Source organism: Monodelphis domestica, chromosome 3 (genome assembly GCF_027887165.1).
Source record: "Monodelphis domestica isolate mMonDom1 chromosome 3, mMonDom1.pri, whole genome shotgun sequence".
NCBI lineage: Eukaryota > Metazoa > Chordata > Mammalia > Didelphimorphia > Didelphidae > Monodelphis > Monodelphis domestica.
The window spans coordinates 169,503,583-169,524,708 of record NC_077229.1 but is presented as its reverse complement, the minus strand read 5'-3'; the positions used below and the strand labels follow the sequence as shown (position 1 = coordinate 169,524,708).

Below are 21,126 nucleotides of genomic sequence, written 5' to 3'. Positions count from 1 at the left end.
ATTTGAACACAGGATTTCCTGTCTAGGGGGTCTGCCTCTCCATCCACCGAACCACCTAGCTGCAGCCCCCGTGCCAAATAACAACGAATTTTCTAGACCCTGGCTACATCTTATACCTACAGAGAAAAAAACACACATTAGTGAATAACCTTACAATACATTAAGGTTTCCAAATCCAAACTGTTGCACCCAGCATTTCAAACCATATTAATGGAAAATTAATGGAAAAATAAATGGAAAAGAACTTAAGTGCCTACTGTGTGCCATGCACTCTTCTAGGTCTTGGGGATATGAATACAAAAATGAAGTCTTTGCCCTCATGAGAATTACACTCTAATAGGAGACAACAAATGTCAGGGTGGCAGCCAGGGGAGGATATTTTGGTTTGGGGAGTGTCGGGATAAGAGCAGAGTAAGATAGCAAAGAAGTAACGTTAGCACTGATTTGATTACTGTTTCCAGAGCAAAAGACAGAAAGAGTTGGAGGCAGAGGGAGGGCGATAGAAGGAGGGAGGGGAGATGATAACTAGGAGGCAGGCAGCAAGCCAGGTGCCTAGAAGAATGGCTGGAAGAGATAGGAAGCCTGGTGTTGGGGCTGGCTTGATGTAGTGGATCAGGGGAATTTTTGCAACAAAAATCCCACTGGATACAAGACTTTGGGTAGTACCAGAGAGTTCTTTGTCTTTGGGATTTGACTTGTCCTAGCAAACACAGGCACCTCTTTATCCTCCCATGCGAATGAATACAGTTTTATTAACACACCCAGATTCACAAGAACATGCTCAGACACACCTTTTCTAACACTTAGGCTATATCCCCAGGAAGGTTTGATTGCAAATATATTAAGGATTCTCCCACTACCAAGGCTTATTGACTTTACTGAGGCCCAGGAGGACCCAACACCATCTCTTCAGCTCTCTCTACTCTTCAGTGAGGGAGCCAGAGATACACTATAGTGCTCTATGCCAGCTGCATTTCCAGTGTTGTTCAGCTGAGTGAAGATCAACTCTGCCTAAAGGGCTTTGTGAAGTCAGACATTTTCCCTGAGTCTTCACTGTCATCTAGTTGACAAATTCATTCTTCTATGACTTCTTTCCCCAATGTGATTTTCAAGTCCTTAGGTGTGATGTCAAGTAAAGAACATCAGACTGAGTCAGAGGCCGTTTCTAATCCCAACCTGGCCATAAACTGATTTTGTGGCCATGGACAAATTTCATTGCTTCCCCAGACCTCAGTTTCTTTCTTTTTTTTTTTTATCTGTAAAATTAGCAGAAGCAGAATGATTTAGATTCTAGAAAATAAAGTGATGACCCTGGGTTCAAATCTCACCTCTGACACCTACTGGCAAGTCTCTTGTCTAAAATACTGGTGCCATTTTGCATTGACAGAAGTGGGCTTTTTTTGTTTGTTTGTTTGTCTTGGTTTTACCTTGAGCTCCCTATTCAGCTCCCTAAATCAACAATAAGGTAAAATCTAGGAGAAGAGGGAAGATGACTTCAGAGGATATGACTGGCAGTGAAGCACGGCTTCTTTCTCTTGGCAAAAGGCACAAGGTATGCAACAAGGAGTAGAGACCTCAGATAGGATCATGGCTCTAGAGCTGGGAGGAAACTTAGGAACTCAGAAAGTCCAAATAATGAATTTGTTGCTGATGAGGAAACTGAGACCTAGACAGGTTAAATTCTGATTTATTTTGCTATGTACATGTTTACTTTTGTTACAATAAATGTTTACTTATTACAATGGGGAGCTGAGGCAGGCCATAGGGAAATAAAGAGAAAGGTAAAAAAATAGCATCAATATAATATGTATTTAAATAAAATTAATTAATTAAAATAACGAAAGTGTTGGGTTACATTTTCAGTTTCAGTGTGTTTGACATTCTATGTATTATAAGGGTCAGTCTAATGAAATGAAGTTAGAAGGCATGGATGTCAATCCTAGCTACAGCTGTGTGACGCTGGCCCTCTCTCAGCCTCAGTTTCTGCTTCTGTAAAATGGGAAATGATAACGAGGGTTGCATTGCCTACCTCTCAGAGTGATTGGGAGTAAAGTGCTTTGTCATCTTTAAAGCGTTACAGATTCGTGAATGAGGAAGATGATGAGACATCTGTGGCATCCGCCCCTCCTGGGTGGCCCATGGCGGGAGGCTTCTCAGTAGGACAACTGAGCCGTACCTAGGGGGCTCTTAAGTCCGCTTAATCAATGGGGCTGCAGCGGACAGCGAGACTCAATCCCCAACTGATCCACCTGACCTGGGCTAGACCGCCGGAAAACAGCCCGAGGCTTTGCGGTTTGCTAGAAAACAAAGGAACAGAAAGACCCACCCAAAGCTAGAGGTGAGCATCTGGGCACCCCCAGCGCCCAGCTCAGGGGGAGGAGACCGGCAGGGTAGCGGTGGAGATGGAGCTAGGCTTTTTGGGATGGAGGTTTGCAGGGCGGGGGACGAGGAGAGAGAAGAGGAAGCGAACAGGAGAGGGAGGAGGAAGGCGGGAGGAGGGAAGAAGGAAAGAGGGTGGAAGGAGAAGGTTGGGGAGGGAGAGGGGAAGAGGGAGGATGCCCTCCCCGAGCCCTGCACCCGCGCTGGAGCTGGCAAACCCCGGGAGGGGATTGCTGCAGGCTGTTGCTGTGCAGATTCTGGCAGCCACTCTCATTTCAGTGGCGGTTGGCTTTTGTTCTGTTTCTCCTCCAGGTTCTCCTCCGCCTCCTCCTCCTCCTCCTCGTCCTCCTCCTTTTCCTGAGTCACTCTCTACTTAAAGTAAGGGTTTTCCTGCGGCTTCGAATCCCGGCTCTCATGTACATTATGTGTGGGGCCATAACACATTCTGCCATCCCTGAAAAATTGGTCTTTGGTACGAAGAGGAACCCTCACAATGCCCTTCCTAGAGCACTCGTGCCCACCGACCAGCATTACTCAGAAGGGGGGGGGGAGCTTTCTGGTGGGGGTACTCACAGGGTCTGCCCCTCCCAACTCTCCTCCCGCTAAGCTTGAAACCTCCAGTTAGAGATCACTGTTGTCCTAACCTAAAAATGATCGGTTGTCTTTGGGAGAGGTAATGCTTCTACCTTAGAATAGATGGCTTGGGTGATTTTATAGGCATGGGGAATTCCTGGGGAGCAAGTGCCCCTCGAGCTAATGTAGGCCAGCACTTGAAGCTACAATTTATGATCTCAGAGATACAGGACTTTAACCTAGATCTTCTGTCTCCAAGATCTACTTGCTTATCCACTAGGCTAAAATTCCTCTCTCTGTGAAGGAGATAATATGTAGAAAGCCTTCCGAGTCCTTAAAACACTGGGTAAATGTCTGTTACTACTGTTATTGGTGGTGGTAATGACCTACAGTGGAAGAGGAAGTTTTCTCATCTTCCCTGTCAATCACAGGTTCAGGCTTATCCCAATCATGGAAAAACAAGCAAATATTCTTTTTCATCTTTTGTGATAAGATTTCTGATGGAAATGATTCTGGGACCAACAAACCTCTTCCAACCCCCATCATTACCATCACCATCTTTACTATCATCCCCACTAGTGAAAAAGCAGTCAGAGCCCTGGATTTGATGTCAGAGGGTTTGAAACCCAGCTTTGTCACTTACCAGCTGTGCCACTTTGGGGCAAATTACTTAACTTCCCCAGGCTTCAGTTTTCTCAGCCATCAAATGATCGGATGTTGGACTGCAAGGTTTCCAAAGTCCTCCCCAGCTGTAATGCTATAGACGATCTTATGATTATGAAGGGCAGATTTATATGAGAACATGAGAGAGAACAAGAAAATACTAAAAAAAAAAAGATACCAAAAGAGGAAAAAAACAGGAAAAGGGAGGTGACTGGTCACAACCATGTTTACTGCAATAATAGTTCACATTTCTAAAGATGTTTTATGGTTCATTTGAATTATGTGTATTATCTCTATTGGTTCTCACAATAATCCTGTGGTATAAGTATTATCTCCATTTTATAGATGATGGATTACTAAATTTACTAAAGGAGATATAGCTAGGAAGGGACTGAAGCATCATAGGCTTAGAACCCCAGACTTCTGATCTTGAGGCTAATGTTCTATTCTTTATACATGAAGCAGGAAAGCAGAGAGATAGCCTCTGAAGAAGTTCTAGAACACATTATTTATATATCACACACATACATAATCTGTTTACTGGTCAGCAATGCTTTATTTGTTCGCTGGATCAGCCAGCAAAGGTTTTGAGTGTTTGTTATAGGAAGGAAGCAAGCATTTATTAATGCGCCAGATATTTTACAGATATTATCTCATTTGATCCTCACAATAGTCCTAGGAGATAGGTGTTATTGCTATTCTCATTTTATAGTTAAGGAAACCAAGGTGCATAGTGGTTAAGTGACTTTCATAGTCACATAGCTAGTAAATGTCTGAGAAATTTGAACTTGGGTTTTCCTGAATCCAGGTCTGGAACTTGTAATTATCTACCTAGCTGCCTACCAATTATTGATGGTCAGTCTGGTATTAAAGTAACATCTCAGACGTCCAGTGACAAGAGATAGAGAAATACTGGACACCCATAGCTCCCTCAATCCAATTCGGTCCAACAAACTTTTATTAAGGACCTGCTCACAGTAAATTAGATTGTGAGTTTCTTGATGACAAAGACTGACTTTTGCTTCTTTTTGTATTGATAGAACTTAGCACGGTGCCTGGCACATAGCAGTAAGCGCTTAATGTTTATTGATTGATAGATGTATGAAGTAAGAGGTTGGATGCTAGAGATAAAATCACCCCAAAACACAAACAGATCTTACCTCAAGGAAGTCACTTTTTGCTAGGGTGAAGGGAAGGAGACAAAAACATGTAAAAAAAAAAAGAATCATTTTAAGAAGGAGACTGTGCTAAGAAATGTAGCACTATCTCATAGCCTTGAAGGAAACTAAGAATTCTAAGTAGAGGTAGGAGCACATTATAGCAATGGAGGCATGAGCAAGAGTGGACCTTAGAGGTCGCTACTCCAAGTGCCATTTATAGGTGAGGAACCTGAATCCCAGGGAATTAATTGACTCTCCTAGCAGTCAGTAAGACAGCTAGGGTTGGATTCTAAGTCCTTAGTCTCTGGAGCTCCTGTCACTGCAACTCTGGACCATAGTACAAGTATAAGTTGTCTATTGGAATTCTAAAAATGTAGGGATGTTCTCAGCTAATAGTGAATCTTCAGTCTGCTGTTTAATGTCTCCTTTGATACCTTAAAATAAGTAACCAGGTAAGAAGGAAGGGGGGAATCCATGCAGGGTCCAGTTTTCTGAGGATTGGGCAAATGTCTCTAAATGCTCCTGGGGGGGAATTATAGCGCCCACATTTTGACTAATCCCCACCTTTGCCTCTGGCTTTGTGTCTTTTCAGAAATGAACCCTAAGACCTTGCAGAGTAAAGCTTGATATGGAAATATGATCCTATCTTGGAAGTGGGGAACATCATTAGGTAAGGCTTGACTAGAAGGACCAGCCATAAAGGAACAAAGTGTGGTAGTAAACAAATTTATACTTAACCAGGCTACTCCGAGCAAAAGTAAGCAGAAAATTGCACTCCAGAGTAAAACAGATAAAAAATGTACATTATCAATGGAGGAAAAGTACTCAAGTGAGCATTTTAGTGAGACAGGAGACAGCGTGAGTCACCTTACTGTTTTCCTGAGTTGGCGAAATGGCCCATCAATGCCAATCTGAATTGGATGAGAAACTTGGGACATGAGTGTTCAGGGATGAACAGGATGTCCTCAGAATTTCTTGACTCCTTCTAGGACATAGAAATGGTGGTAGAAAGTAGCTGACAATTGAAATGGAACAATCTGCCAGAGGGGGAGTACATGTAACTACCTGTCCTGTCTGATGACATTGGAGAAGGTGGTTTTCTTGAGTCAGGTTTAATGATATAGGTTGATGTCTCTGTGAATTCATGTGTGTAAAGTCAGTGAAATGGAATCTTAATTCATCATCATCATGAAAACATTTTTCTTTTTTGGCTCTCAGCCTGTGATTTTATCACCACAGGGAACTTCCAGCACAAGGGACCCTCTCTACCTAGCATATCAGCCTCTGTAAATTAGAAATGGATGCTTGAGCATTGGAAATGGTTTGCTCATAGTCATATAGCTGCATGTCAAATCAAGGTCTTGATTCCAGGTCTTTCTTAACTGGAAACCAACTATGATACAATAGAACATCTATTGGATTAAGTGTCAGGAGTATACTGGTTGTGGGGCCTGAAAACTTCTTTGAACCTCTGCTTATGCATCTATAAAATGTAAATGATCATAATTAAAATATCTTCCTCACAGAGTTGTGGAGAAAGTGCTTTAACACATTTTCTGTTGTTGTTTGATTGGTTGGATCTTGTTAGATGTAAAATAGTTTTGAGCGTTAAATAGTTGTAGATAAGAGAGTGGGAGCCATAAAATGTGATAATTAAAATGTTTGGGAGCAAGGGAAATATATAACAATTATGACCGCTGAAATATGTTTTCTATTGTGTCTTGGTTTTATATAAATATAAGATGGTCGCCAGGGAATATATTCCCAATTTATGAATATGCCCAAGCCAACTGGGTTTTATAGAGAAATTTAATTTATAATACACTAATTAATCAATAGAAAAAGATAGAAAGTAAGAAAGGAATAAGAATGAATAAATCAGTCAGTTGGTTTATCACTCACCCAAGATCTCTCTAGGTAAGGCTTCTCATGCCAACCTCAGGCTCCACCTTCAAGAGAGCCTCCTTTCAAGAAATGTTTCCAGAGAATTCTCCTCCTGACTCTTCCTGAGTTCTCCTTCCACAGCCTCCTTCAAGACCTCTCCAGGAGCTCTCCCTCCAGGACCTCTCTCCTCTCAGACCTCCTTCAGAGCATCAACCCTCTTCTCCGTCCTCAGACCCCGCTATCTTTAAGGAAACAAACTAAGTTCCCTCCCCTCAGTTCTCACATCTACCAATCACTGTCGATGTCTCCCCTTTGCCAATGGTGGCTCTAGCTTAACCCAGGACCGCCCAGAGGTCTGTGGCTTTGCACATGTCTGTTGAAGGTCATATTCTCAAATAATTAAATCTTGATCTTTGCTGCAGCCTTTCCTAAATCCTGTTACTCTGAGTAGGGTGGAGATTATAGTTTCCAAGACCTGGTTCTGTCATTCCAAGTATCTCTTTTGTATCAATTCTAAAATCAATCATGACATAAAGAACTTCCTGTTCTATGCTTAAGCATAGGTCAAAGCCCTTTCCATTGTTTAGCAAAAGGTTTCTGTCCTAAAGTAGTCTTAAGTAGGGAGGAGAAGGATCCTCCCATGCCAAGGAGTTTCATATTCCAATAGAGTTCTTACTATCAGTAGGAGATTTTTTCAAGTATGAAATTTCCCAGTGGGGAAATTTCCAACATTCATAAGTCTAAGAAATTTTAAGGTTTACAATCTGACTCTTCTTGGCAAAGATACTGGAGTAGTTTGCCATTTCCTTCTCCAGTTCATTTGACAGATGAAGAAACTGAGGCAAATAGGGTCAACTGATTTGCCCAAGATCACATAGTTAATTGGGTGTCTAAGATCAGATTTGAACTCATGAAGAGGAGTCTTCCTGATTCCAAGTCCAGGGCTCTATCCAGTGTGCTACCTACTTGCCCCAGTTTAACAGTCTTAAGAAACTGTAGAAATTCCAGTTAATATTGGAATAAAAAACCTTCTTGATTTTATCGCTTACTAGCCTTGTGATGATCATGGCCAAGTCACTTAATCTATATGAGCCCAAGTTTGCTCATTTGTAAAATAGGGATAATGACATACTTCTTATGGAGCAGAAACTGTCTTTTTACCTTTCTTGGTATACTCATAGCTTAGTACACTGCCTGGCACATGGTAAATACTTAAATGCTTATATTTCACAGATTTAATGAAATAAAAGTGATAATAATTATAACTAGCATTTATATAACATGTTACAGTTTGCAAGGTGCTTTTAATACGTTATCTAATTTTACCCTCACAATGATCCTGAATAGTAGTAACAATACCCCCCTTTACAGAAAAGAAAACTGAGGCAAATAGGGATTAAATGACTTACAGCTAGGAAGTATCTAAGACAGCATTTAAATTCACATTTTCCTGGCTCCAGGTCTAGGGTTCTATCCACTTTGCCATCATCTAGCTGCCTCAGTACTTTATAAACCCATATTGTAAAGAGAGGATTTAAGCTTGGAATGAGAGTACTCATTGACAGAATAACTTTGGGTAAATCTCTAAATCTCTCTGATCCTGTTTCCTTGGCATGTGGGGTTGATGATTCTTGTACAACCTATCTCATAAGAATATTGTAAGGGTCCATTGAAATCCTGTAATCATAATGCACTACTTAAGTATGAGGCATGAACATATCTTAAGTTTGGAACTGTGATTTCATTGGTTAGAAGGAACTCCCAGTGAGGAAATTTCCTTTACCAATGCAGATCAATTAAATTCAATCCAATAAACATTTACTAAGCATCTACTATGCACTGGACACTGCTAAATACTGGGGAATATAATAAAAAATGTTTTAAAACATATGTTTTTCTAATTACATTTAAAAACTTGGGGATATAATTAATAAAAAGATAGTTCCTTCCCCCAAGAAGCTTAAAATCTACGAGGTGGTGGGGGTGGGGGTGAGAAACAATACACAAAAGGAGACTGGAAAGGAGAGTGGTATCAGGACACTAGGATTACCCAGCCCAGGAGCATCTTGTTCTTTGAAGTTGAAACCAGACAGAGTGGCAGACAAAAGGTGGAGTGATCAGAGTTCAGTTTCTGGACTACATAAAGGAAGGCATTAGGAGGAGTTTGGGATTCCACCCTCCAGTCCTCCAGTCAGAGGGAGAGGAGGCTAAGGGAGCTGATGTCAGTAAGGCTTGAGTCAGCAGTATGGTGGTGAGTTCAGAAGAGATGAGCCTAACTTGGGAGAGGCATCTCATTCCCCAGAGTTGAAACTAGGCAGGGCAGCAGATGCAAAGAGGAGTGACTGAGAGTCCAGTTTTTGCCCTCTAAAAAGGAAGACACTGGGGAGAAATTTGGTATTTTGCCCTTTGACCCTCCAATCAGACAGGAGAGGAGACTGAGGGAAATGGAGTCAACCAAGGCTTGAGTGAACAGCTTGGTGGTGAGTCCAGAAGAAATGATCTTAGGCTGGGAGGGGCATCTTGTTTTGTGGAATGCAAACCAGGCAGCAGATGCAAAGTGCAGATTAGCAGCTATTATGCAACACTTATAGACAGTTGCCAGAAGAATTTAGAGGTTAAATAATTTTTAAAGTTATACAGAAAATATGGATACTGAGACTTAACCTGTATTTAACCACGATGACCTGAGTATTAATATGAATATTAAAAATATACTATAAAGCATTATACATATGCACAAAATGATTAGTAATCAACCAACAAGTATTTATAATGAGCTATTTATGTGTCAGGTATTACACTGAAAGCTGGAGATATGATGATAAAGGGATACGTAGGCCCTGCCTGTCAGGAGCATATATATTTGCAGAAGAGACAACATGTACATATATAGGGATATATATGACCCTTGAAGCTCCCAGAGGGCAGGAATTATCTTATTTTCCATCATACCAACCCTGCAAGTCTAATGCAACACATTTCACATGGGTGTCATTTAATAAATGCTTGTCTGACTCATTCTAATCCTCTTCCCCGTCCTTAACAATCAATACTTACTGAGTCCCCACAATGCAAGTCCCATCCTACTAAACAGCTCGGGAGATTTTCTTGCTGATAATTTATCCTCATAATGTTTTCCTCTATTAATACGGCTCTTTAAGTAGGATGCTTTGTTAAAATACTCTAATTCTATACTAAATTCCCTGTTATAATATTACTTTACTATTATATATCTTTACTAAAATGATGCTTTGTTATAATACTATCATTTTATATTATAATATTGCTTTACTATACTATATATCTATACAATAATAATGCTCTACTATAATTCTATACTAAATTTGTACCATAATATTGTTTTACTATACTATATATCTCTATCATAATGATGCTATGCTATAATTCTATGTTAAATTTCATACTACAATATTGCTTTACTATACACATATCTATACTGAAATGATGCTTTATTATAATGCTATAAATCTATATTAAATTTACACTATAATATTGCTTTACTATACTATATATCTATACTATAATGATGCTTTATTATGATACTCTAATTCTATTTTAAATTCCATACTATAATATTAATTTAATATACTATATATCTATACTAAAATGATGCTTTGTTATCTATAATTCTACACTATAATATTGCTTTACTATACTATATAGCTATACTCTGATGCATTACTATAATACTATAATTCTATACTAAAGTCTCTTTCCTTGTCTTAATGCCTCTAATCTCTCTGCCCTCCAATCTATTATTTATACTCTTTTGGCATTTATATTCCTAAAGTACCTCTTTAATCATATCACTCCTCTGTTCAAGAACGTGTAATGGCTCCCTGTTGCCTACCATGTCAAATACAAACTCTTCAGGCTGGCTTTCAAAGCCCTCCATCTAACCGTACTTTTCCAATATAACCCTATTTCATGCCATTGTCCAGCAAACATTGTCTCCTCTAGTTCCACTGATATCACTGATTCAAACACAAGGCACTCCTTCCCATTGGATTCTCTTGCTCATGACATTCCAGGTCCCTCACTCACTACCATGTGGAATGCCCTTCCCTAGCTTCTAGCTCTCCAGATTTGATCCTTTTCTAGCTATCCAAATGCTATCCATTCTTTGGGGTTCATCTCAAATGTGTCTCTTACTGATTTTTTCCTTGACTATCTCAGTCCAAACTTTTTCTTTTTTTACTACTCTGAATTTTTATTGCCCTTTTAGTTAGACCCTCACAGTGAGACATTTAAGTTTCCTTTAGTTGCTTCATGCTTATTCCTATTTCTTTTCCCAAATAAACTAGAATGACTTTTGGTCAGGGACTTGAATACTACAGTGCTGGACACATCGTAGTTGCTTAGTACATCATTGATCCAGAGCTAGAGGTTTTCAAAAGTCAGCTAGTCCAATCTCCTCATTGTACAAATGAGGAAACTGAGGCTATAACTCTGACACTTACCAGATGCATAATGATGAATAAGTCCCTTCCATCTATGCCTATAATACAAGTGATACTTTTGCAGAGGAGATATTTAGGGCAACATATTCCCCTAAATGTCTTTGGACCTAAAGTGTTGTTCATTTTAAGGCTCTAAAATTATTTCTTCTCCAGAGCCTGAGCATGAGCACAGTGTGTTCAGTTTAAAATGAGAATGAGAATCTCAAGGAGATGATTAAGACACAGGCTTGGGATGATAGAAGGCTGGAGAAACTAGCATGGAGGAGTATGAAGACAGACAGACAGACAGAAAATAATAATGACAGAGCAGCAGGTATAGAGATAATAGAGCAAGCAAAAGCCAGAACAGTGTCATCAGAGTCAGAGTAAATAGCAGAATGAAGTTGCATTAAGCATGTAAGTCACATAGATGCTGAATCCAAGCTGAGGAGGGTCTCCTGGCAAAGAAATCTATTTAGGCAAAGAATGACAAAACTGACGCAGTGAGGTTGCTTAGTGAACTGAGAGCCAGGCCTAGAGAGGAAAGGTCCTGGGTTCAAATGTGATTGTGTGACCCTGGACAAATCACTTAATTCCCATTCCTGGCCCTCTCTTCTGCCTTGGAACCAATGTGCAGTATTGATTCTAAAATGGAAAGTATGGGCTGTTGTTTCTTTTTTAAGGGAGAGAATGCAAAACCTTTTCCTAAAAGTTCTGGACCCATGAGGGGCTTTCTGTTTCTCCTTCTCCCCTTGTCCAGTTCCTTTCCCCATCCAATTATTATGCTTAGAAATTCAGAATAATTAATCAGGAGCCAAACATAGTATGTTAATAAGAGGAAACTGATAAAAGCGACCATCAGGGGTGGGTCTGATCATCACCATCACATAATAACATAATCCAGTTTCTTACTTTCTATCATTCAACATTTTCTATTCTGAATTTGCGTCTGCTCGACTGGGATGGGAAATGTACAGATTGGAGGCTGCTGCATGTAGGATTTAAGTAGATAAGGAACCCCCATCAAGCCAGAAACCTGGGTCCAGCTTTCATAAAGTCACAGTAAAGGGAGGGGGGTCCCATATTCTGCCCCGGTACCCCTAAGCAACTGGGGTCCAAGGATAGACTTGTTGGGGGGGGCTGTTTATTTGAAAAGGAAAGCAATTACATGCTCACTTTCACTAATCTCTAAGGGAAGTACAATATTCCCTTCAACTATTTAGAAACATTGTTCTGAGAAGGGATCTGTAGGTTTCCCCAGACTCCAGAGGGGTCCACGCTACCAAAAAGGCTACAACCTCCATTAAGGAAAGCATTTTGCAAACTCTGAGGGGCCATACAAATAGGAGAAATCATTACTATTCCTTCTGCTCTGATAAACAGATCAGAAAACCTTCTGCTCATGTCAGCATTTCTGAAGCACAGGCAATGTCAGCAGCCTTTTGGGTGTGTCCCCAAGTCCATGACATCTCCTCCCATACCTCTGCGGCAGCGGCTGTGTGATACCCCGCAAGGGCAGTCTGCAAGCCAGGGGGCTTCCAGGGACGGTCACTGCCCCCCCCCCCCCAACACACCAACCTGGCTGGGTAGAATGCAAGGGTGTAAGGTCAACGAGTGGCGATGCTGATAGAAAAACACACACAAACAGCACGGGGGAAAGGGGGTAGCATATTTTTGATGAAAAAGGCCAATAGAACAAAAACAGATCTAGAGCAAACCTAACACCATCTGCCACAGCCTTTACTGTAACTCTCTGCAAGAATCTCATTTGCATCTTCTAAGAGGATGATTACAGCTCTCGGGGAAATCATGGGGAATAAAAGGCCACATAAAACAGAGGATGGTGTGGCAATGATCAGATGCGATAGGGATCTTGGTCCTCTCACAAGTCCATCATTAGGATACCAGAAACACAGGAATTCTGTGGCCCTAGAAAAGCCTGTAGGCTTATTAAGCAATGAGAGAATTTCCCTTAAATGTCTGTACTAAGCAGCTTGAACAAAGAGGCGGAGGGATTGGCACAGAGAAGAAAGAAAAGAATAACAACACTTAAAATGTCACATTTGCTCTTGGTTCTGGCCTCTTTGACCTGGTCTTCGTTGGCATGATAGAGTGCTACAGTTCTCTTGAGACATTCATTTTTCCTTCTGGGCTGGAGGTGGGGAGGAAAAGGAAATAAAAGATAATTTACCTTCCTCTTCATGCTTCCATCTGGCACAAACAGGGAATAGAATTGTGAAGAGAGAGAGAACAGAATAAACACAAAGACTCATCCAGAATGATTTTTCCCCCTCCTAGTTCATGAGGAATAGAATCTGGGAGACTGGAAAGATGGTCGTGCCCTGGACAGAAACGGGGAGGTATGGACGTGAGAAGCTAGTGAGTTCTGTTATGAACATGTGGAGTTTGAGATGACTAGAATGTCCAGCTTGAAATGTCTAGAGGACAAGAGAGGGGATCAAACCATGAGAGCTCTTTGAAGTCATCAGGAGAGTGTTTAGAGACAGGAGGGGAGAGAAGTTAGGTCGAGGTCTTTGGTGATAATTTACATGTTGTCCACTCCATTAGAATATGGGTTCCTTGAAAGTACAAACTGTTTCTTCCCCCTTTTTTATGTTCCCTGTGCTTAGCACTGTTACTTGGAAAATGCTTGCTGATTGATTTATGACTGACAAGGGCATGATAACCAGCAAAGGAGCTAGAGAAGGAACAATTGGTCATGTAGGGAGAAAGCAAGGAGAGAAGAATGCTATCAAAAGCCCAGAGAGGACAGAATCTATAGAAGGAGAGGGTGGTCAACTGTGCCAAACACAGGATTTTAGTCAAAAAAGATGAGGACCAAAAAAGATCATCATATTAGCAATGAAGAGATCAGAATGCTGGCTTGGAACTTACTTTCCCAACCACCACTCACACTTGCAGGTGGGGTCCCTAGAGCCAGGCTGCTACATCTCCTCTCCCAGATCTAGAGGGAGCCCTGAGAAGATGGAGGCATCTCTCTAAAGCTAGGGTTCATGAGCCCCCATCAGGGTGCATCTCCTATTATTATCAGCTGATATCAATTTATAAGGCAGACTGAATTAGCTTTTAGTTAGGGGTATTTACTATAATGGTAGGGTGGGAACAGTTAATTTGAAACATCCCCTCTGAAGATTGTGACATGCTCTCTTGCCAGCACATACCAGGTACAAGGGAAAGTGTCTCAGGTTTGGAGAGTCCATGTTGCAGAAAGGTAACCCAGCTCCTGGAAGCCCTTTGGCTAGAATCAGTATGTTCTCCCTAGGCAGAGTGTTGCTTTTTTGCTGGCCTCTTTGTAGAGTTTTGAATATGACTTCCTTCCTTGCATCCAGTTTGTTTCTCTCTCCCTCCCACCTCGCCACTCAAATACACACACTGCTACCAGCAATGATTGTTCTAAATTCTCTTACTCTACAATGTCCAAATTCCTCCACCAGTCCAGTGTCGGTTCCCAACCCCCAAGCAATACCTTCTCCTTTAGCTGGGTACTTCCAATGCTGAGATACTAGATGCTAGGGCATGGCTGAGTCTTTCAACCAATCTGGATGGACTTCTTGGCCAACCTTATTGAAATGCTGGAGATTGGGCACATCTAGCATGATGTCCCTGATCAAATGATTGTTGTCACCTACAAATATCAGAACATAGCATCTCACCACTTACTTTAAGTGGGATGTGGATGATTCATTGATAATCATCCTCTAACTACTCTTACACTGAGTAACTTTGGAGAGAGCCATTTTAGATTGTGACGAGAGAGAGAGAGAGAGAGAGAGAGACAGAGAGAGAGAGACAGAGAGAGAGACAGAGAGAGACAGAGAGAGAGGGAGAGAAAGAGAAGAGAGAGAAAGAGAAGAGAGAGAGAGACAGAGAAAGAGAGAGACAGAGACAGAGACAGAGAAAGAGAGAGAGAGACAGAGAGAGAGAGGGAGAGAAAGAGAAGAGAGAGAAAGAGAAGAGAGAGAGAGACAGAGAAAGAGAGAGACAGAGACAGAGACAGAGAGAGACAGAGAGAGAGAGACAGAGAAAGAGAGAGAGAAAAAGAGAGAGAGAGAGAGCAAAGAGAGAGGGAGAGAGATGGAGAGGGAAAAAAGACAGAGAGAGAAACAGAGACAGAAAGATAGAGAGATGGAGAGGGAGGTAGAGAGGGAGAGAGACAGAGACAGAGAGATAGAGAGATAGAGACAAAGAGAGAGAGGAAGAGAGAAAGACACACAGAGAGAAAGAGAGAATGATCAGTGTTGTAAAGTGTGAGGGAGCAAGATGAAGGGCACATATAGAGAGGTTAGCTCTAGATCTTTCTTGTTCTATTAGTTTTTTTAATCAGTTTTTTAATAGAAGATGTGCTATCCTTGTTTGCTATTGGCTTGTGCTTCCTGTCAGCACCTCCATAAATTAACCCTTAATTCTTTTTTTTGTCCAGCAGTTGAACTGGTAAATATATAACAGATTAAAAATCAGATCTTCCTGTCTAGAGAGGTCCAATATTCTAGCTATTGTGGTCCTTAGCTATGTGTGTGTATCATATACATACATATCCATAATATATAAACATGTGTACATAATATTTGCATATTTGCTATATATTTGCATTTATTCATTTTATATTTATGATAGATATATGTATATATGTATATATAGGGCAGCTGGTAGCAAAGGGAAAAGAGTGTTGGGTCTGAAGTAAAAAAAATTCATTTTCCTGAGTTCAAATCCAGCCTCAGATGCTTACTAACTAGGTGACCCTGAGCAAGTCACCTAACATTGTCTACCCCAGTTTCTTCATTTATCAAATAAGCTGGAGAAGGAAATGGCAAACCACTCTGATATCTTTGCCCAATTGGGTCATGAAAAGTCTGACAAGACTGAAATGACTGAACAACAATATGTGTGTTTGTGTGTGTGTGTGTGTGTGTGTGTGTGTGTGTATATATATATATAAAATTTATACACATACATACACATATTTTATATTGTGTATTCATGTATATATGTATATAATAGATACACTTCTTGTCTCCATCAGAATATACTTCCTTGTGAGTCATTCTTTCTACTTGTATCCCAGCACCTGGAATGGTGCCCAGCACACAGTAGGCACTTAATCAGTGCTTACTTGTTGATCAATAAGTATTATCTCTATTTTACATATATGGAAACATCTCCATTTTAGAGGGACATTAAGTGACTTGTCCATAGTTATTAACTGAAACACTAGCAGAAGTTAGGAACCACTTAAACGCAGGTTTTGTGAACCTAAATTCCATAATGTTTCCATGGCATCCCCACCTGTTAGAGGGGATCCAGTTACCTTCTGTCTCTGTCAAGTTACCTTCAAAACATAATACACTTAACTCACAAAGAGCAATCTTTCCCGTTAGAAATTTTAAACTTAACTCTGATTCCTAAACTCGCTGAAGTCCTTTCCTGCTGGAGAACAGTCTTTAGTAGGAACAGAGTCATTGTGTTCTCTTGCTGTCAAAACCGACTTCTTGCTACTTCCTTATGGGGCTGTGGTCCCGGGCCCTCCTCTGCCCTGGGAAGAGTTGCTGCTCTTTGCAGAGGCATTTGCAGAGACCTTGGTGGGGACAGACTTTCTCTTAGAATCAGGAACCCCAGGGCATCTCAGCCTGACATCTGTCTGTTTAGACTTTGAGCCATTACCTGCCCTGAGCTTTGATAGCTCCTTGCTGCTTAGACTAAGAGAAAACGACCTGAATTCCTGAACTATTACTTATTCTTCAGCTCTGCCCCTGCGCACCCCAGGATTACGGACTCTTTGGTTCTTGACTGTATTCAACCAATCAAGAAGTCAGTCACGTGAGCTCTGCCTAGCTTAGTCACTGTTCTGTGTTCCAAAAGAGCTTTATCCCTGGAGTCAAAAAGACTCTGTTCTGGGGGGGGGGGCAATGCCCCCCAAACCACCATAGTCACAGCTTTGGAAACTAAGATTCCCCGACCCCTCAGTCATGGGGAGGAAAGCAGTGAATAGATTTATTTCTAGTCTGGTACTAGATACACAAAAAACCCACCCCCTAAAACAGGGGTCCCCACACTTTTTACACAGGGGGCCAGTTCACTGTCCCTCAGACCATTGGAGGGCTGGACTATAAAAAAACTATGAACAAATCTGTATAATGCTGTCTGGGATAGCGGAGGCTGCAGCACTGGCTGGGATGGTCCTGTCACACCTTGCACAGGCCCATCACTGCCACCCCTGTACCTGGTAGCAGTATACGCAGTGTAGAATCCCCTCCCCCCATCGCTGCTCACCATGCAGACCTCTTCCATTGTGCAACCCCATAATCCTTTGCACGGTGCCTCGGTCTCATTCAGTTACTCTCAGAACAAGGCCTCAAGCAAAGGGTTATATCACCGGAAGTAGTACTGTATGTGAGTGACACTGAGCTTTGTGATGCTACCACATACAGTTCTCCCCTCACTGACCACCAATGAAAGAAGCACCCCTTCTAGAAGTGCGGTGGGGGCCAGATAAATGGTCTCAGGGGGCTGCATGTGGCCCCTCGGGACCCCTGCCCTAAAAGACCTAATTAATGGATCAATCCAACAAGTATTTATTAAATGTCTACTTTATGTCAGGCATTATACCAGACACTGGTGATATAAGTACAAAGAATGAAATAATTCCTACTCATAAAAAGCTTATATTGTAATGGGGAGACATATGTGTGTGTATGTATATAAATTCACATGGGGTATGGATGTATATATAAATATATATTTATAAATATATAACATATAAAATATAGAAATACATAATCATACAGATAGATAGATAGATAGATAGATAGATAGATAGATAGATAGATAGTATATACTTATATGTATGCATATAAGCTATGTGCAGCTAGGTGGTACAGTGGATAGAGTGCTGGACTGGAAGTCAGGAAGATTCCTCTTCCTAAGTTCAAATCTGGTCTTAGATACTTACAAGCTCTGTGATCCTGGGTGAGTTATTTAGCCCAGTTTGTCTCAGTTTCCTCATCTGTAAAGTGAACTGAAGAAGGAAATAATGGACCACTCTGATATCTTTGTTAAGAAAACCCCAGGGGGCAGTTGGGGAGCTCAGTGGATTGAGAGCCAGAGCCAGGCCTAGAGATAGGAGGTCCTGGGTTCAAATTTGGCCTCAGACACTTCCCAGCTATGTGACCCTGGGCAAGTCACTTGATCTCCATTGCCCCGCCCTTACCACTCTTCTGCCCTGGAGCCGATACACAGCATTGATTCTAAGACAGAAGGTAAGAGTTAAAAAAAAAAACACAAAAAAACCAAAGTTCATGTAGGAGGTTGAGCTGCACCTTGAAGCAAGAGAGGGATTCTATGAAGTCGAGGTGAAGCGGAAGTATACTGTAAGCATGAGGCATGGCCAGTGCAAAGGAAGCATGATGGGAGATGGATTGTTGTATAGGAGAAACAAGGAAATGGAAAGTTAGAATGGAAAACAGAGTATAGGAGGGGGAGAATGAGGCTGGGGTTAGGTTGTAAAGGGATTGACAATCTAAATAGAAGATTTCATTTTTTGGAAATAAGGAACCATTGGGGTTGATTTGAGTATAGGAACCACACATTTAGATCTAAGCCTAAGGAAAATTACTCTGGTAGCAATATGCAGGATGGATTGGAGCAAGGAGTCTTGCAGCACAAAGACCAATAAAGAGGCTAATTTAAGCTTCTGGGCTTTAAGCTGGAAGACCCAATGGTGGATTCCATTCTTACTTTTATGGAGAAGAGGTAGAAACTCACTTAAGAGTTCCACTTCCCAGCTGTGTCACCCTGGACAAGTCACTTGACCCCCATTGCCTAGTCCTTATTGCTCCTCTGCCTTGGAGCCAATACACAGTATTGATTCTAAGATGGAAGGCAAGGGTTTAAAAAAATAAAAAGAGCTCCAGGTAAAGCCAGACACTAGATGAAGAGAGAAGCTCTGCTCCCAGAAGAATAGCCACTTACAAAGAACAGAACAATGCCCAATGAGGCCAACATGCCATGTGATACCAGAGGGGACACAGAGCCCCTTAGAGCAGCACAGTGATAGCAGCAGAAGACATCAGTAGCCTTACAGCATCCCAATGGGGAAGGACCTTTCCATGTGGTTGCCCTGGCCACATATGCTCCAGACAGAGGATCCCCTTCATATGTGTATCCTGGCTATAGGTATTCCCTACATATCTATTTTTCTATATGTGTTTCCTGGGCTATCTACTTTTCCCACGGAAGGTGTATACATTATGGGAGGATGTGTCCCAGATTAATGGAGGATAAATGTGTTCTCTCTACTTTCTTTTCTGTGCATAAGTGACAGACTCAGCCCCAGAATCAGAGAGTCATGGGTCAGGTACACTAGACACATCTCTTCATCTCCCAGTGTCCTTAGCAGTTCTGCGAGGTTCTAACTTGCGGAGCTGCCAACCTGCACGGAGAGCAGTCTATTCCAATATTGCCAATCCAACCATCTTTACTTCCCCCACAAAAAAACATTTCTTACTGTTATTTCAGTAAATGCTTTTATTTTGGAAGAAAAGAAAGAACAAATGAAAGAAAGAACAAATGAAAGAAAGAACAAACAAAAGAAAGGAAGGAAGGAAGAAAGGAAGGAAGGAAGGAAGGAAGGAAGCAGATCAGTTAATCTGTAGAAAAAGGAAGGCAACAATTGCTTCCAACAGCCCTGATCAGGGTTATTTAATCATGAGCCACCAATATTTTCACTCTACTATATCATTTTTTGGCTTTACTGTCATCTACTTAGTTACTCAGGAAGCTAGGTGGTGCGATGGATAGAGTACCGAACCTGGAGTCAGGAAGATCTGAGTTCCAATGAGGCCTTGGACACTTACTAGCTGTGTGACCCTGGGCAAGTCACTTAACCCTTGTTTGCCTCAGTTTCCTCATCTGTAAAATGAGCTGGAAAAGGAATTGCAGAATACTCTAGTGTCTTTGCCAAGAAAATCCCAAATGGGGTCATGAAGAGCAGGACACAACTGAAAATGAATAACTAATGACCTGGTTATTCCTATTCCATACCACTTGTGGGCCTGGCAAAGACATGTAAACTTTTTTTTTTTTGGACACTTTACCTTCTGTCTTAATATCAATTCTAAGATGACAGAGTGTCAAGGGCCAGGTAATTGGAGTTAAGTGACTTACGGAGGGTCACATAGCTAGGAAGTGTTTGAGGCCAGGTCCTTTTGACTCCAAGCTTGGCATTCTATCCACTGTGCTACCTAGCTGCCCCAACACAGCCTTTTGGTAAAGGAAATAGACAAAAGAAAGGATGAAGAGAATGGGGTATAATTGGCATGGGCAGATTGTGGTAGTAGCAGTCACTAACGTTTTATATCATGCTTTCAAGTTTGCCAAGAGCTCTATGGGCATTACTTCAAAAAACAACAAAAAACTTGTAGGTAGCTCCCATAGATATCATTAGCTCCATTTTACAGATGAAGAAACTGAGGCTCAGAAAGATTAAGCGACTTGCCTCAGGCTGAGAGGTTTTAAATGACTGGGGGGACACACAGCTAGAAAGTGTCTGAGACAGGATCTGACCTTGCTCAGGATCAGCACTCGATGAACTATACCATCTAACTGCATCTGAAAATGCAGGTGCTAGAAATTTTTAAAAAATCCATAGCTTTAGTGATTTTTAGAAAACTGTTTATAAGGTTGCTTTAGCTAACCAAGGTTTGTAGGAGCTACTGGGAGAAAAAAACCCCATCATTGAATAATAATTAAAAGAACCCCTTTCAAAGCCCAGGATTTTCCCATATGCAGGAATAACATACCAATCAGGCAGACAACTTAACAAGTTTCCAGGGAGCAAGAAATCTTAGCAGAGGGGTGGGGGACAATGATGCTTCAGGAGAAGGCTTTTAGGCTCTGGGCCTATGGGCCAAGCAGTGCCTTGTCATCCAGGGCCATCCCAACTGGGCTTTTGTGGGCTCATTTCAACACACCAGACACCACAAGCAAGAGTG

At 41.4% G+C, this 21,126-nt stretch overlaps 1 long non-coding RNA gene across 1 annotated transcript in view; it reads left to right on the top strand.

Moving 5' to 3' along the window:
* The first annotated feature begins 1,919 nt into the window (after positions 1–1,919).
* Positions 1,920–21,126, top strand: part of LOC103095114 (uncharacterized) — a 49,358-nt gene continuing 30,151 nt past the window's right edge. The window contains exons 1-2 of the long non-coding RNA XR_001629108.2: positions 1,920–2,338; positions 5,368–5,445. This is a non-coding gene — a long non-coding RNA (uncharacterized LOC103095114). The remainder of the gene's footprint in view (positions 2,339–5,367; positions 5,446–21,126) is intronic.